Raw genomic sequence first — 19,433 nt, forward strand, 5'->3', positions numbered from 1 at the left:
GAATAAATCAAATTAGCATAATAAAAGAAACCAAGTTAACTCTATTTCTTAAACTTACTTGATCATGGAACCATTTTTTTCAAATCTAAGTTAACATTCTTAGCGACACACGTCGGAAATGCCAAGTTCATGTCTTAGGGAAAAGTATTAAGAAGAGGTGAGGACAAGTAGCCTTAAGTGTTTCACAGGAATCCTGTACCTCTCAGAACTTGCCTGGGAACTGCTGCATTCACACAGACTAACCTCAGTGATATGGCTGACTTGAAGGGAATTTTGATTAAGTTGATCAACACAGCATTTTTTTTTTAGATTTTATGTATTTATTCATTAGAGACACAGAGAGAGAGAGAGGCAGAGACACAGGCAGAGGGAGAAGCAGTCTCCATGCAGGGAGCCTGATATGGGACTCTATCCCTAGACTCCAGAATCATGCCCTGGGCCAAAGGGGATGCTAAACCACTGAGCCACCCGGGCTGCCCTCAACACAGCATTTTGATAAGCAGGTAGAAACATAAAAGTCCCAGTTAATATTCTCTTGAAAATTTATAATTTGCACATTATTGGGCAGTTTTACAGGCCAGTTCCATCAAACCATTTTAGAGGGTATCTCTAAGATGATTTTTAAAAAAAGATCTTATTTATTTATTGGAAAGAGAAAGAGCAGGAGCTGGGGGAAGAGGAGGGGCATAGGGAGAGGGAGAAGCAGACTCCTGGCCAAGCCGGGGGAGGGTGCTCCATCCCAGGACCCAGGGATCATGACCTGAGCTTAACTGACAACCACCCAGGCACCCCTCTAAAATGCTTCTTAAGGCAATTTATTTGTGAGTATTTTCCCAGTGCTGACATATATTGAAATGAGTCTCCTGCATATTTTAAAAGATTAACATATCCAAATAAAAAGATTAATTAATTCACAGAGACTTTCTCTGACTGTGTAAGTGAAAAATCATTCCGGTGTTTACTCACTGTAAGTATAAAGAGCTCTAGATTAGGAATCTAGATTAGCTGAGACACCTGGTTCTGATTCCAGCTCTGCTCCTAAGCAAACTGCTTCATCTTTAGGAGACATTGTGAATCTTAGAAATCCCTTCTATAAAGTGAGAGGATTGAATTAAAAGACTCTAATATTCCTTCCAGCTCAGATAGCCAATGGGGCTTATCCAAAAGTACATTTCACTTCTAGAAATGGCATAAGTAACCGTGAACATGAATTCCTGATTAATACACTCATTGCTGTGACTAGTACAGTCTCTGGGACCATTATAGGGAAGTGGATGCTAAAACAAAGTTCAAGTTTCTCAACTTAAATCATGATTGCTCTTTGAGAAATTCAAAAGACTCTCACAGAAAAGGTTTCAGTAGACCCACTTATATTTAATACTGGCTGAGAAGAAAAGTGAAATGTGATGAAAGATACACTGAAATTAACCCGAAGCAGACCCTTTGCTATTTGCAGGTCTATAGTAGGACCACTTCCCTTACCAGCTTTGTTCTGTGACCTTATAAGTGTCTCTGGAGCTTCCAGCACTTGATTCTCCCCTCAGATACATTTCCACTATACTGCTTATCTTGTAAAATTAACTACTGTGTTACAAATGTATGAGCCAGGGATCCCTGGGTGGCGCAGCGGTTTGGCGCCTGCCTTTGGCCCAGGGCGCGATCCTGGAGACCCGGGATCGAATCCCATATCGGGCTGCTGGTGCATGGAGCCTGCTTCTCCCTCTGCCTATGTCTCTGCCTCTCTCTCTTTCTCTCTCTGTGACTATCATAAATAAATAAAAATTTAAAAAAAAAAAATGTATGAGCCAAAGCTAATTTTATAAGAAACTTGAGTGAGAGGCAATCAATCTTTCAAGGTCCCTGAAGTCCTGAGATCATAAAGAAAGGGCTAAAGAAGTAGTTTCTGGCTTTTTGCTTTTGATTTCCTTCTTAGTTTCAGTTTTCCTTTTTTGAAACTCTTTCCCCAGAACTTCCACGGCATATATAGATGCTCATAAACAAAACAATGACGAGTACTATGCTGTTAGAAAGGTCACAGCCGGCGCAGCCAACAGACACTGCCAGGCTGGCTTGTGAGTGGAAATTTACAAATGATAATGGGGCTGCCACTTTTGCTTTAAGAGCTACTCCCACTTGGGGACCTGTAACTGTAGTCACCAAAACAGCAAAAAGTAGTTGATTCCTTGATTTATTGAAAGGAGCCCGATTGATCAAGTTCATGTAAAGTAATTGGTTAATTTTACACTTTTTCACAGTTTGGCAACCACAGACACTTCAGCACTTATAAGTGGTCATATTTAATTATTGGGTTACAAAATTATGGGCTATGCCCATTACCATAAGTCCAATGTTAAGGCAGTGCAACCTTAAAATTCTAAGAATGGTTTCAGTTTGTCTCTCCATTATGAGATTGTGTGTATTTGTTATGTAAAACTCAAGTCTAATGACTGTTTTGAAAAGATCTAGGCAAAGGGTCATGACAACAATTCAGCTATTTAGCACAACTCTCTGTAAACAAATCACCAGAGAAAGGCTTAAAGTGAGGTAATAATTCCGGCTCATTGTCAGAGAATACACACCAGGCATCTATAGGCATGTTTAATTAATTCCTGCACTCTCGTCAAATACAAATTAATACAAAGTAGCATTTTGCAACTTGAAGGAAATTGCCCACATGGCTGAGCTATGCCTCTCTAACAACTGTATAATTTAAGTGTGGATTTATGTATGGAACATACAGGACTCTGAGTAATATTTTGAAATTAACATTTATTTCACAGAAAAGGCAAATAAAATGGAGAATAAACAATGGCAACAAGGAAGACACCAAGCACAAGTAACAATGCAAGTCACACTGTGCTCTGTTAGAGGTGTAAACAAACTACCCCCTCGGCACCAAGGAGAACCAATTAAAACCAGATGGGAGGACAAGCGTCACAGAAAAAGGGAAGTGACTCCTGGGTTGTTTGGGAGGATGAGTACTGGTTTGATGAATAGAGGAGAGGGGGAAAAGGCAGTTCAGTTAGAGGAACATAAGAGGCACAGAGGAGTGAAAAGCACTACCTGGGACAGTCCTGGGTACAAAATGGGAATGGTGGAAGGAAGGGCTGGAACCAGGTTAGGAACTCATTTTGAATAGCCTTGAATGTTGACCTAGAAAGTGTGAATCCACCAGAGAAAGAGAACTTTTTCCATTTTTTGTCTTCATTTTTTCAAATTGAAAAATACACATTATAAACACTTATATACTATTAAGAAGTAGTGAAAAATACTATGAGAAGTAGAAAGTCTTTCATAATTCCATAACTATGGAGATAACTATTGTTAACATTTTGATATTACCAATTTGCCTAGCAAGTATTGCTAAATTGCCCTCTAAAAAGTTGGTATCTAAAATGTTCACCAACAGTGGATAAAGTTGCTTGTTTTCCTACATATTTGCCAGCACTGAGTCTTTTCCTTCTTTTTCATTTTTGCCAATCTCATAGGAGAAAAATAACATTTCATTCTTAAGTGTCTTTTCATTTTGTTGTGGCCACTTCTTTGCTCCTGATTTGAAATGCCATTTTTAGTATAACTCACTAGTATATCCCTAGCACCTAGCATATGCAAGGTGCTCAATAAATGAAGAAATGTAAAAGACAGAAATGGTGTATTTCGGCTCTTTTGAAGAGGATAAGGGTATGATCATATCTGTGTTTTATGATCATCATTCTGATGTCAGTATGAAGAAAGCACTGAGAGCAGAAAGCTACTGAATTCAGAGTATAACCAGAATTAAGTATTGTGACAGGATTTTTTCTTCTGTCGGTGGTGCCCACAGTCCTTGGTCACGCTGCTTTGAAGAATGAAGAGGTAGACCAGAGTGGTGGGCAGCAAAGCAAAGTTTATTGAGTGAGAGTAAATTTAGAGTACAAAGCTCCCAAAGAGGGAGGGGACCTGAGAGTTTCTAAATCTAGGAGTTTTTAATGGGCTTGTTAGCGGGCTGTTTCAATCTGATTAACCCTCCCCGCACCTGTCATTCAATCAGATTTTTATCACCTATCTGTCAATGGGAAAGGCTGAAGGACTCCTTCCAGGGTGGTGTATAATCCTTTTAAGGGTGGTTTCCTCTTGGGGGGGGGAGGGGGCTTGTCCCTGCCTACCTGCCTTCCAACTATCTTTCAGCAATATTCCAGGCAAGAAAATGTTGAATAGCTTACCCAGAGTAGGGCCAGTGGGAATGGAAGATGAGAGTAAAAATGGAGTATTACAGAAGTGTAATTGAGATAACTCTCTATTCTTTTAAACAGGCAAGAAGACAAAAGAGAAGGAGGTGTTAAAACTGGAGTTTCTAGCTTGGGTGCTTGAGTGGATTTTCTTTCTTTTTCTTTTTCTTTTTCTTTTTTTTTTTTTTTTTTGAGTGGATTTTCATAGTTAATGAGAGTATGGAACGCATAATGAGGAATAATTTTGTGCAGAGTTGCAACTGAGTCTTTCTACATTAAGTGGGACTTGCCTTTTCCTATTCATGACCTTGTTCTCATTTCCTATTGCTTTAATGATAATGTTGCATCGGTTTTTCCTATTTTACATCTTTTTAAAAAATAATCTGTATCCACAACATGGGGCTCAAACACAGGACCCTGAGATCAAGAGGTGCATGCTCTCCTGACTGAACCAGCCAACTATTTACCATCTTTTTTTTTTAAGATTTTATTTTATTTATTCATGAGAGACAGAGAGAGAGAGAGAGAAAGAGAGAGGCAGAGACAGGCAGAGGGAGAAGCAGGCTCCATGCAGGGAGCCTGATGTGGGACTCGATCCTGGGTCTCCAGGATCAGGCCCTGGACTGAAGGTGCCACTAAACTGCTGAGCCACCAGGGGTTTCCCCTAACTATCTTTTTTTTTTTTTTTTTTTAACATCTTTGATTTCCACTTTTCCACTGGAGTCCTCCCCCTAAAGGCATGTTCAACTTGCACCTTTCTTCAACTATTATTCTAGTCTCTCCTTTATTACTCCTATTGCCTCTACTGTTTTTTTTTTTTTTACCACCACTTACCAGTGCATTAATTCACTTATTTAACTAATATTTCTGGAGAGCTTCCAATATGCCAGGCATGGTCCAAATAATGGGGAACAAAGTAAATAAAAGGACCAAAATCCCTGCTTTTTTGGAGTTTACATATTGTTCTACTTATTCATTATTTTCTTCTTATCTACTTTTTGTCCTGGAATTGTTCTTTTCAAAGCTGACACTACTTCAAGATTGTTAAATTTAAGTGCCATTTCTTGGTCTCTTTGACCTCTCTGTAGCACTTGACATTGTTGACAGCTATCTATTCCCAAGCCAAGACCTTATCATATCTATTGTTCATGCATTCCCTAGAGAACTCTGAAGAATGTTTTGGTCCCAGTAGATATCCAATATATTTTAATAGGTAAAGATTAAGTTGAGAGCTTTCCAAGTGCAAAATAGAAAGGGCAGGAAACCACAGGCCATTTTGAGGAATACTTAGTTCAATTTAGCCATGAGTAATAAGGAGAGGAATACTATGAGGAGGAATACTGTGGCATATAATTGTATGCCAACAAATTAGATAACTTAAATGAAAAACATAAATCCTAGAAGGATACAGATTACCACAACTAACTCAAGAAGAAAATAGACAATTTGAAAAATCTACAAGTGAATAGACCAAATTAGTAATAAAAAACTACCCACAAAGAAAAGCTTAGGTCCAGATGGCTTCACTACTGAATTTCACCAAACATAGGTGCCATAGGTATAATTGAGACTGATGTTGAAGGGATTTATACTTTACCTTATCATAAATGTTGCTGACGTGTAGGAGAGTTAAATAACATAAGAGCAGGGGTCAAACAGAGCTGCTGATGAACCATCTGGTCAATTATACTACTAAACTGGGTTAGATCCTGGATCTGGATCTTTCAGGCCCAGGTTCTATGACATCTACTGCTTGACTGGACATTGAATATTAAGTCTGTGAAGTAATCCACTAGTTCCGAGCTGGAATGTGGTATCAGAAGCAGTCATAAATATACTAAATCCAAGAACCACTGGCAAGAGGGCTTAGTACTATCCACATGCCTAGAAATTAGTCTAAAAGTAGATTATGCTGGTATGAAGTAGGTGGCCTACTGCTGCCTTAGGAAGTTGGTGTCACTTTAGTTAAATCAGGCCAAACTTGCTATTAAGATATTTAGAAAGGAATCAAAACTACTCACAAATGTGACCAAAGTTTATGTCAAGCCATGGTCTTAACTAACATCCAAAATGTCTTCTTACATATTATATAACCCAAAAATAAGCTTTCTCCTCATACTACTCCATTTCTAATTCCATAGAAAGATTTACTAAAAATATGAACACAGATACTTATATTGTCTCACTAAATTATATTACTATGTACATTGTCTTATTTCTGTTATAGATATTATCAGGCTATTGCCTTGTCAACTCCTGAACTTTAGGGCAGGGACAAGACCTTTATTACTCAGGCAGCATTCTGCTCACTTTGAGCATATTCAATGCATATTGGTATTATTTTCCTTATTCTCACTTCTATCTTTCTGCTTGGCAGCCTCTATGGAAAATCTGGTGTTCCATTTCCTCTATTATCTTAATTCATTAATTTACCAAATATTTATTAAGCATTTTCTATGTTTTAAATACCAGGCAGCCCCAATGGCTCAGCGGTTTAGTGCCGCCTTCAGCCCAGGGCCTGATCCTGGAGACCTGGGATTGAGTCCCACATCGGGCTCCCTGCATGGAGCCTGATTCTCCCTCTGCCTGTGTCTCTGCCTCTCTCTCTCTGTGTGTCTCTCATGAATAAATAAATAAATAAATAAATAAATAAATAAATAAGGGATCCCTGGGTGGCGCAGCGGTTTGGCGCCTGCCTTTGGCCCAGGGCACGATCCTGGAGACCCGGGATCGAATCCCACATTGGGCTCCCGGTGCATGGAGCCTGCTTCTCCCTCTGCCTGTGTCTCTGCCTCTCTCTCTTTCTCTCTCTGTGACTATCGTAAATAAATAAAAATTAAAAAAAAATTAAAAAATAAATAAATAAATAAATAAATAAAATCTTTTTTAAAAAAATAAATACCAACATAGGCTCTGGGGATTCGGTAGTAAACAAAATCCTTGCGTTCATGGAGGTTATGATCTGAAAAGGAGGCAGATCATAAACAAACAGATATGTTTTAGTAAGTGCTATGTAGAAAGAGTCAGGAGCTAGAGAGCGACTAGGTTGATAGGGTAGTCATCACATTCTATCAGAAGCCATCACATTCTATTAGAGGCCTGAAAACAAGAGGAAACTTTGTAGATATCTAGAGGAAGGGTATTCTGAACATAGGAAACAGAAAATACAAACGCTCTAAGAGATGAATGTGCTTGGTGTGTAAAAAAATATCACAAAAAGCCAGTATGAAACACAGTATATAGGGATGCCTGGTGGAAAATGAGGTTAGAAAAAAGGTTGGGTGGGGATCCCTGGGTGGCGCAGCGGTTTGGCGCCTGCCTTTGGCCCAGGGCGCGATCCTGGAGATCCGGGATCGAATCCCACGTCGGGCTCCTGGCATGGAGCCTGGTTCTCCCTCCTCCTGTGTCTCTGCCTCTCTCTTTCTCTCTGTGTCTACCATAAAAATAAATAAATAAATAAATAAATAAATAAATAAATAAATAAATCTTTAAAAAAAAAAGAGACTGATATTTCTGATTAACACAGATGCAAAAATCCTCAAAAAAATATTAGCAAACTAAATTCAACAATGCATTTAAAAAGTCATTTGCCACCATCAAGTGGGATTTATCCCTGGGATGCAAGGATGATTCAATATTCACAAATTAATCAATGTGGGACGCCTAGGTGGCTCAGTGGTTGAGCATCTGCCTTCAGCTCAGGGCATGATGCTGGAATTCCAGGATTGAGTCCCACATTGGGCTCCCTGCATGGAGCCTGCTTCCATCTGCTATGTCTCTGCCCTCTCTCTGTGTCTCTCATTCATAAATAAATAAAAAATCTTTAAAAAAAACCCACAAAATAATCAATGCTATACATCTTACATTAACAAGAAGACAAATAAAAACTATCTGATCATCTCAATATATACAGAATGAGCATTTGACAAAATAAAATATCCATTAATGATAAAAACTCTCAAAACAGTAGGTTTATAGGGGTTATACCTCAACATAATAAAGGCTATATATGAAAACCCACAGTTAACCTTATACTTAATGGTGAAAAACTGAGAGTTTTCCCCCTAAGATCAGGAACAAGACAAGGATGTCCACTTCATCCCTTTTATTCAACATAGTACTGGAATTCCTTGCCACAGCAATCAGACAAGAAAAAAAAACAGAAGGCATCTAAATTGGTGAGGAAGAACTAAAACTTCCACTATTTGCAGATGACATGACACTACATATTGAAAACCTTAAAGACTCCACCAAAAACCTACTAGAACTGATAATGAATTCAGGGAGGTCACAAGATGCAAAATCAATATACAGAACCTGTTGCATTTCTATACACTAATAATGAAACAGCAGAAAGAGAAACTGAGAAAGCAATCTCATTTAAAATTGCATCAAAAATAATAAAATATCTAGGAATAAACTTAACCAAGAAAGTGAAAGACCTGTACTCTGAAAACTATAAAACACTGATGAATGAAATTGAATATGACACAAACATATGGAAAGGTATTCCATGTTCATGGATTAAAAGAAAAAAGTATTGTTAACATGTCCATATTACCAAAGGAATCTACAGATTTAATGTAATCTCTGTCAACCAACATCATTTTTCAAAGAACTAGAACAAATAATCCTAAAATTGGTATGAAACCACAAAAGACCCTGAATAGCCAAAGCAATCTTGAAGAAGAATAAAACTGCAAGTATCACAATCCCAGATTTTAAGATATACTACAAAGTCATAGTGATCACAACACTATGGTGCTGGCACAAAAACAGACAGAAAGATCAATGGAACAGAATAGAGAGCCCAGAAATAAACCCGCAATTATATGGTCAATTAATCTATGACATATGAGGCAAGAATATGTGTTGGGATAAAGTCTCTTCAACAAATGGTGTTGGGAAAATTGGACAGCAGCATGCAAAAGAATGAAACTGGACCACTTTCTTATACTATAAACAAAATTAAACTCAAAACAGATTAAAAACCTAAATGTGAGACCTGAAAGTATAAAATATCCTAGAAGAGAGCACAGGTAGTAATTTCTCTGACATTGGCCATAGTAACATTTTTTCCAAATATGTGTCCCGAGACAAGAGAAATTAAAGCAAAAATAAACTATTGAGACTACATCAAAATAAAATGCTTCTGCACAGTGGAGGAAACAATCAACAAAACTAAAAGACAAAATCTACTGAATGGGAGAAGATACTTGCAAATGATATATCCAATAAAGGGTTAGTATTCAAAATATATAAAGAACTTCACTTATACAACTCATTACCAAAAAACTATAATTAAAAAATGGGCAGAAGGGCAGCCCCGGTGGCGCAGCGGTTTAGCGCCGCCTGCAGCTTAGGGCGTGATCCTGGAGACCCTGGATCGAATTCCACGTCAGGCTCTCTGCACGGTGCCTGCTTCTCTCTCTGCCTGTGTCTCCTCTCTCTCTCTCTCTCTCTCTCTCTCTGTCTCTATGAATAAATAAAATCTTTTAAAAAATGGGCAGAAGACATTAACAGATATATCTCCAAAGAAGACATACAGATGGGTAAGAGACACATGAAAAGATGCCCAGCATCACTCAACATCAGGGAAATGCAAATCAAAACCACAATGAGATATCACCTGTCATCTGTTAGAATGGCTAAAATAAAAAACACAAGAAACAAGTGTTGGTGAGGATGTGGAGAAAAAGGAACTCTCGTGCTTCTTTGGTAAGAATGCAAACTGGTGCAGCTACTGGAAAACGATATGGAGGTTTCTCAAAAAATTGAAAATAGAAATACCATATGATTTGGTAATTCCTCTATTGGATATTTACCCAAAGAAAACAAAAACACTAATTCAAAAAAGATATATGCACTCCTATGTTTATTGTAGCATTATTTACAATAGGCAAATTATGGAAGCAACCCAAGTATCCATTAATAGGTGAATGGATAAAGAAGTGTAGTATACATAGACACACACACACACACACACACAAAACACACGGGAATATTACACAGCTATAAAAAAAGAATGACAGGGATCCCTGGGTGGCGCAGTGGTTTAGCGCCTGCCTTTGGCCCAGGGCACAATCCTGGAGACCCGGGATCAAATCCCACGTCAGGCTCCCGGTGCATGGAGCCTGCTTCTCCCTCTGCCTGTGTCTCTGCCTCTCTCTCTCTCTCTCTCTCTCTCTCTCTCTCTCTCTCTCTCTGTCTCTGTGACTATCATAAATAAACTAAAAAAAAAAAAAGAATGACATCTTGCCATTTGCAACAACATGGATCATCTAGAGAGAATAATGCTAAGGGAAATAAGTCAGTCAAATAAAGACAAATACCATATGATTTCATTCATATGTAGAATTTAAGAGACAAAACAAAGAAAAAAGAGACCAAAAAAATGGACTATTAAATATAGAGAACAAACTGATGGCTACCAGAGGGGGATAGGGGGGTAGATAGGTGAAATAACTGAAGAGGATTAAGAGTACTTTACTGTGTAATGTCCAGAATTGTTGAATCACTAATTGTACACCTGAAACTAAAATAACAAAGTATAGTAATTATACTGGAATTTTTAAAAATATAAAGAAGATCCAGTAGCAAATGGCTTCACCACTGAATCCTATCAAACATTTAAATAACAATATTAATCCTTCACTAAGTCTTTCAAAAATAGAAGAGGAGGGAGCACTTCACAACTCACTTTAGGAGCCCAGGATTACCCTGATATGAAAACCAAATATATCACAAAAGGAAATTACAGACTAATATGTCATATGAATGTAGACGCAAAAATCCTCAACAAAATACTAGCAACCCAAATTCAGCAACATACAGGAAGAATTATATACCATGACTAAATGGAATTTATCCAGGGAATGTAATGTTGGTTCAACATCTGAAAATCAACTAATACATCATTTCAATAGAATAGAAAACAATCACATAATCATCTTTGCTATAAACTGAATTGAGTACCCCCCAAATTCACATGTTGAAGGCCAAACCCCCAATATGGTGATATTTGGAGATGGGGCCGTTGGAATTAATCTGATTTAGATGAAATCATGAGAGTGGGGCCTTCATGATGGGATTAGTGCCCTTACAAGAAGAAACACCAGAGAATGTGGTCTATCTCCCTTATGCGAGGATATAGCAAGAAGACAAGCCAGGCAGAGAGCTCTCACTAGAACCTATCTTGCTGACACCCAGATCTCAGACTCCTTGCCTCTACATCTAAAATAAAATAAATTTCTATTGTTAATACCGCTCAATCTATGGTAATTTGTTATGGCACCCCAAGAAGACTAAGGCAATCTCAACAGACACAGGAAAAGCAGTTGATACAATCCAACACTCATTCATGATAAACAAAACACAAAACAAAAAAAACAAACCCAAACCACTCAGTATAGTAGGAATAGAACTTTCTTAACTTGATAAAGGGCATCTACAAAAAAACTCACAGCTAATATCATATTTAATGGTGAAAGACTGGATGCTTTTCCTCTATGATCAGGAATGAGACAAGGGTTTCCACTCTGATCACTTGAAGGCGCCCCTGAACACCTTAATTCTTAACTTAATTCTGGCTCAGTTGGAAGAGCATGGGACTCTTGATCTTGAGGTTGTCAGTCTGAGCCCCACACTGGGTATAGAGATTACTTAAATAAATAAAATTTTAAATACATACATATATAAAAGAAATAAAGGCATCCAGGTTGGAAAGGAAAAAAACAACTATCTCTATTCAGAGATGGCATGATTATATTTATGGAAAATCCTAAGGATTTCACTAAAAAAACTATCAGAACTGGAAAAAAATTTCAAAAGGTTATAGGACACAAGATTGATACACAGAAATTAATCGTAGTTTTATATAATTTCAGTGAATAATTCAAAATGAAATTAAAACAATGTCACTAACAATAACATTAAGAAGAATAAAAAAGGAAGGGACACCTGGGTGGCTTAGTGGTTGGGCGTCTGCCTTTGGCTCAGGGCGTGATCCTGGAGTCTCTGGATTGAATCCTACATCAGGCTCCCTGCTTGGAGCCGACTTCTCCCTCTGCCTGTCTCTCTCTGTGTCTCTCATGAATATATAAATAAAAATCTTAAAAAAAAAGAATAGGAAGAAATTTAACAAATGAAGGTCAAAACTTCTCTAAAAACAATAAAGCACTGGTGAAAAAAATTAAAAGAGATCTGAGGAAATGGAAAAAGCCATGTTCTTGGATCCAAAGACTCAACATTCTTAAGATGCAAAACTCTTGAAATTGACCTATAAATTCAACTCAATCCCTATCAAACCCCTCACTGACTTTTTTGTAGAAATTTACAAGTTAATTCTAAAATTCATACGGAAAAGGATCCTGTGTGGCTCAGTTAAGTGACTGACTCTTGATTTCAGCTCCGGTCATAATCTCCTGGAATAGAGCCCTGAATCAGGCTCTGTGCTTAGCAAGGAGTCTGCTCAAGGATTCTCTCTCCCCCTCCCCCACTGCCCTTCCCCCTACTTGTGCACATTCTGTCTCTAAAATCAAAATAAGGGGATCCCTGGGTGGCTCAGCGGTTTGGCGCCTGCCTTTGGCTCAGGGCGCGATCCTGGAGTCCGGGGATCGAGTCCCGCGTCGGGCTCCCAGCATCGAGCCTGCATCTCCCTCTGCCTGTGTCCCTGCCTCTCTCTCTCTCTCTCTCTCTCTCTCTCTCTCTCTCTCTCTCTTTGTCTATCATAAATAAGTAAATCTTTTAAAAAATAAATCTTAAAATAAAAATAAATTTTAAGATAAAATAATAAAATAAAATTCATAGGGAATTGCAAGCAACCCAGGATAACCTAATTAATCTTGAAAACAGAACAATGTTGGAAGACTCACACTTCCTGATTTCCAAAGGTACTACAAAGCAACAGTAATCAAGACAATGTGATACTGGCACAAGGAGAGACATACAGATCAATAGAATAGAATTGATAGTCCAGAAATAAATCATACATCCACAGTCAATTGATTTTTGACAAGAGTGCAAGACTATTCAATGGGAAAGAATGTTCTTTTCAACAAATGATGAGACAACTAGATAGCCACACGCAAAAGAATGAAGTTGGACTCTTATCTTACACCATATAACAAAACTAGCTCAAAAATAGATCAAAGACCTAAATGTAGAAGCTAAAACTATAAAACTGTTACAAAGGGCAGCCCCAGTGGCTCAGCGATTTGGCGCCACCTTTGGCCCAAAGCCTTATCCTGGAGACCCGGGATCGAGTCCCATGTTGGACTCCCTGCATGGAACCTGCTTCTCCCTCTGCCTGTGTCTCTGCCTCTCTCTGTGTCTCTCATGAATAAATAAATAAAAATCTTTAAAAAAATAAAACTGTTATAAGAAAACATAGGGGGAAATAATGATTTGGGATTTGGCAAAGGATTATTAGATGTGACACCAAAAGCATGAGCAACAAAAGAAAAAAACAGATAAATTTGACTTCATCAAAATTAAAAACTTTTGTGTTTCAAAGGAGACCATATGGATCTCATTTAAGCCTTATGTTTTAGCTGGCTTTCTCTGACACTGCTCCAGTAGAAGAAGGATGGGGGGTGGGGAGGTGGTCCCTCATTATTACCAGTTGGGGTATAGAAGTTCATTTAGGTACTAGACTTTCTCAGCCTCTACTCAGCCTGTGTTGGCACCAGAGGTGGGGGTGCTTTTCATTACTTATAGGTGGAGACAGGAGTTCCAGCTCTTTATTAGGCCTCCACTTATACATCCTTGGTAGGGAGGGGTAGGGGGCCTTGATACTCCTAAAGTGGACTCCCGTGACAACACAGGAGTGGGAGTGAGTGACCTCTGGCCTCATTACTACCAGTGGTTGTGAAAGCCCTTACTTTCCACTAGGCTTCCTCTGATACCACACTGGTGGGAGTGGTGGTGAGGGGGGAGGGTTGATAGCCTGGCAAAAGTGGAAGTCTGAGCTCTCCACTTGGCTTCTACTGATGTGGGTGGGGTTGGGGCCACAGGTTTTCTTCTATCACGTTTGGCAGGAGTAGGGCTCTTGGTGCCTACAAGTCTGTCTTGCTAGGCTGCCCTTTGTCATGTCCTTTGGCTAAAGAGAGTAGGCTTTTGTTAGGGCTTTCCTTTGTGTGTGTGTGTGTGTGTGTGTGTGTGTGTGTGTGTGTGTGACAGAGAGAGTGAGAGAGAGAGAGAGAGAGAGAGAGAGAAGTAATCTGTAATCTTTACACCCAACATAGGACTTAAACTAAGGACCCCTAAATCGAGAGTCACATGTTCTACCCACTCAGCCAGCCAGGTGCCCTTGGGGCTTTCCTTTACTTTGTGCTAGTTGCCAGCTTCTACAGCTCCAAGTCTAGGTTATGAGGCAGAAAGACAACCCAGAGGGCTCACCTCTGTATTGCGCCTTGGGTCCCAAGGTCCCTAGTCTACCTTCTCTCCACCTTTTAGTATCTTCCTACATTTGTCATCAAATTACAGACTGTTTAACATCAAGAGAAGTCTTTGGAGATGATCCTGTTTAATTGCTTTATTTTACAGTAGTAGAAAATGAACCCCAAGATTACAAGCTGGTTAGCTGCAATGTTGGAAGTAGATTCCACTGTTCAAAGTGTCTTTCAGTGCATAATATTGCCTCGATCTTAATGGCTTTGCTTCATTTTGTTAGGTGTGTACTCAAATCGAAACTTTTTCATCCAGATGTTCAAATTTAGGGAAAAAACTTAGCACCACATGTTTTGTTCAGTAAACAATCAAACTTAATATGTAAATTAAGCTTAGGAGTCATTTCCTATTGCATATGTTTGAATCAAAATACATTTTTATAAGAAGATACTGAATATCTACTTGATGTCAAACTCTGTGCTCATATACTTTGTAAAATGGGCCTTATTACCAACCCACTGGTAATGTTCCGTCTCTAAAAGCTCTGACATGCAAAAATGTCCCAGGTGTTTTTATTTAAACACCAGTTATTAACTTGATGCTATTCTTTTAGCAAACTTGTTGGTTTCCCAATTGGTATTTTGTATTTGTTAAATTTTCTATTGGAGTACTTGTATTTGTCTTGTATTAAATCATTCATCAACATATGACTCCACTGAAATGACTGCCAAAGTAGGATGTTAATTTAATCTTTAAATAGTTGTTGCACAACTGAGTTTTCCAAGAGGATTTCCTAAATTGCTTCACAGATAAGTTCAAAGGAATTATTTCTTTTTCTTCCCAAGTACTGGGCACATACCTAATATAAAGCTATATGATTCAGCCTACCAAAACTCCATATTGTGATTGGTAATTTGTTTTCCTACTTGTGAGTTAGGAAGGTCTCAGAAATACTAATTCTGACAGCTCTGGGTAAGTTTGTGTTTGTTTGTTTATTTTACACATAAGGCTATGTTTGCATATTACAGGACAGTCTGAAAATACTGACAAAAATGTCCTGAAAACATTAATGATTCTATCAACCCAGGGACTTAATACACCTTGACATCAAGATGTAGCCTTCCAGACATTTTCCTAGGACATATTCAAATATAAATGTATATGAATATTTTAGTAGAACTCCCCCCCCCCCCCGTTATGGCAGTTCTGCAGTATTTAGCACAGGGCCTAGGGCTCTTAGGCTTTTTAGAAAGAAGGAAACATGTTATGATACATAACATTCGAGGGCTTGTGTTATTAATCTTTTTTTAAGTTAGCATATTAGATTTATATAGGTATATGCTGTTAGACTTAATTCATATTGTACTATTCCACTTTGGTAGTAATAGGCTTTTAAGCATGGGAAAATTTTTTTTTTAATTTTTTTTAGAGAGAGAGAGAGAAAGAGTTGGGGGGGGGGGCATGCATGCATGTGTGCACACTGGGAGTGCAGAGGGAGAGAGAGAATCCCAAGCAGGCTCCACATCCAGCCCAAGCCAGACAAGGGCTGCTCTCATGACCCTGAGATCATGACCTGAGCTGAAATCAAGAGTTGATGCTAAACTGACTGAGCCACCCAGGAGTCCCACTGTAGGAAACGTTTTTAACAACTAGATGAGGATAAGAATGAAAGAAAGGAAAAGGCAGAGTGAGACTGCTTGATTTCTGAAGTAGTCATTGTTTGGGGTTATTTCAGGGCTATTAACCACACCTAAGTACTGTCTCCTTCTATTAGTTATGAATCAAGAAGTGTTTATTAAGCCCTCTAATTATTTTCTTTTTAAAAAGTAACATTTATTATTTCCTTGACTATAAAAGAAAATGTTCATTCTAAAGAATATGAAAAAGTTAAAAGATAATTTAAATGGCCCATAATCTTACTATTCAGCAATAACAACAGATAACATTACCTAGTAGCTTCTTGTCCTTTTTCTATGCACATACATGTATTTTTACAAACTTGGGTTGATACTCTACAAGATCACATGAATTTTTTTTTAAAGATTTTATTTATTTATTATGAGAGGCGCACAGAGAGAGAGGCAAGAAAGAGAGGCAGAGACACAGGCAGAAGGAGAAGCAGGCTCCATGCAGGGAGCCGGATGTGGGACTCAATGCTGGGACTCAGGATCATGCCCTGAGCTGAAGGCAGATGCTCAACTGCTGAGCCACCCAGGCGTCCCAGATCACATGAATTTCAAACACTTTTAAAAATTTCTGTAAATTTTAGATGACCATATTTTAAGATAAGCATAAAATGACATATCACTTTACTTAAGGAATTTTTTTAAATTTTTATTTATTTATGATAGTCACACACAGAGAGAGAGAGAGAGAGAGGCAGAGACACAGGCAGAGGGAGAAACAGGCTCCATGCACCGGGAGCCCGATGTGGGATTCGATCCCGAGTCTCCAGGATCACGCCCTGGGCCAAAGGCAGGCGCTAAACCACTGTGCCACCCAGGGACCCTTACTTAAAGATTTTGCTACTGTTTATATCTTACAATCTCTGTCATTGTAAATGCAGTGAACATGTTTTATATCTAAATCTTTGCTTAATTTCTATCTTTGTTGGATAGATTTCTAGGAGGGTAGTCACTGGATCAAAGGTCATGAGCTTTTTAAAGATTCTTAATAGGGGCAGCCCAGGTGGCGCAGTGGTTGAGCGCTGCCTGCAGCCCAGTGTGTGATCCTGAAGACCCGGGATAGAGTCTCACATCAGGCTCCTGCATGGTGCCTGCTTCTCCCTCTGCCTGTCTCTCTGTCTCTCTCTCTCTCTGAATAAATAAATTAAAAAAAAATCTTAAAAAAAAATAAAGATTCTTAACATACTTTGCGAAAAAGTATCTTAAGAGTTTGAGGGGATCCTGGGTGGCTCAGTGGTTTAGCGCTTGCCTTTGGCCCAGGGTGTGATCCTGGAGTCCGGGAATTGAGTCCCACGTCGGGCTCCCTGCATGGAGCCTGCTTCTCTCTCTGCCTGTGTCTCTGCCTCTCTCTCGCTGTCGTGAATGAATAAAAAAAAATCTTTAAAAGAAAAAAGAGTTTGAAGTATAGTTTTGAAATTGTTTATCATGCAGATAATAGGAACGCAAGGTGATCTCATGCTGGACAGGGGGGTAAAAGGTGCATTTATAATGGATAACACACCCATGTATTAAAGTTGCTGCCACCTGTTCAGAATGGTTCTAGTAAATTATACATTTCTGGAATTAATCATTATAAATTCTATGAATAAATTAAGAAAACCATACTAGAAATTAGTTGGAGTAGAAACATTTTTAGTAGTTTATCAATTATAGGCTTATGCATGTCTGAGAAGACACAGCTACTTTCATTGCCAATTAGGCTGCACTAATATTAAATAAATGTTAAAAAGTAAAAGCAAAGAGAGAAACTAAGAAGGCGAGGTGCTCCACACAGAGGTTTCATCTCAGGCTCTGTGCTGTCCCCCCACCATCCATCCTGGTTATATCTAATTAAGAAGAGTGGTAATTTTCTACTTGTACGCTCCAACATGCAAAGAACTCTCCTGATGGAAGCGCTGGGTCAGTTTCCTCCTGCATTTCACAAAAGGCACTAAATATACATCCTGACCATTCTGCCCTAAGACTCATGTTTTCTCTCATCATTGTTTTCTTTCTTTCTTTTAAAGATTTATTTATGTATTTATTAATGAGAGACACAGAGAGTGGCAGAGACACAGGCAGAGGGATAAGCAGGCTCCATGCAGGGAGCCCAACATAGGACTCGATCCTGTGACCCCAGGATCACACCTTGGGCTGAAGGCGGTGCTAAACCGCTGAGCCACCCGGGCTGCCCCATTTTCTTTTTTCATCAAGATATGTCACTTCCTTCATGATAGCCACTGAAGAGAATATTCTCTTGGAAAACTTACGGTTGTGCAGAATTCCTAACAGTGAAATTTCATTAATCATGTCCTATCCTGAGGCCATGTGGTGTTGGTCATTATTGGGGCTGTTAAATTGACCAATACATATATATCTGTATTGGGAGGGGACAGCCACTATCAGTTTAAATATCCTAAGAAAGCCGATTGTACTACTTTTGGAAGGAACTGAGCTGTTTTGTGGCTTGCTTCTACATGTGTATGGGCAACCATAATTGTTTAGGATACCTAATTCACAAAATATTTGATTTGTAAATTTTAATTAAAGCTTTAACTTAAAAAATGTTTCTTAAATTGGTGAAACTTCAAAATGGAACATCATACAATGAGGAAGAAGTCAATATATTCTCTTTAAATGGCCAAACACAGCCTTTTAACACAAAAGCTATTGTATGCCTTGCTTATTTTGACAAGCTGTTCATTTTTTCTTTTTAAGATTTTATTTATTCATTCATGAGAGACACATAGAGAGAGGCAGAGACACAGGTAGAGGGAGAAGCAGGCTCCACGCAGGGAACCGGACGTGGGACTCGATCCCCAGTCTCCAGGATCACACCCCGGGCTGAAGGCGGCACTAAACCACTAAGCTACCAGGGCTGCCTGACAAGCTGTTCAAATAAGATTTTTTTTTTCTTTTTAAGATTTATTTATTTATTTTTAGAGAGTCAAATAAGTTTTAATTAAAAATAAATGTGGGGGCACCTCAGTGGCTCAGTCAGTTAAGTGTTTGCCTTTATTTCAGGTCATGATCTCAGGGTCCTGGTTTGGAGCCCTGAGTCAGGCTCCCTACTCAGTGGGGAGTTTGCTTCTCCCTTTGCCCTTCCCCCCGCTGCTCATGGCTTTCTCTCTCTCAAATAAATAAATAAATACAATCTTTAAAAAAAGAAAAA

The sequence above is a fragment of the Nyctereutes procyonoides genome, unplaced genomic scaffold (genome assembly GCF_905146905.1).
Source record: "Nyctereutes procyonoides isolate TBG_1078 unplaced genomic scaffold, NYPRO_anot_genome, whole genome shotgun sequence".
Taxonomy (NCBI): domain Eukaryota; kingdom Metazoa; phylum Chordata; class Mammalia; order Carnivora; family Canidae; genus Nyctereutes; species Nyctereutes procyonoides.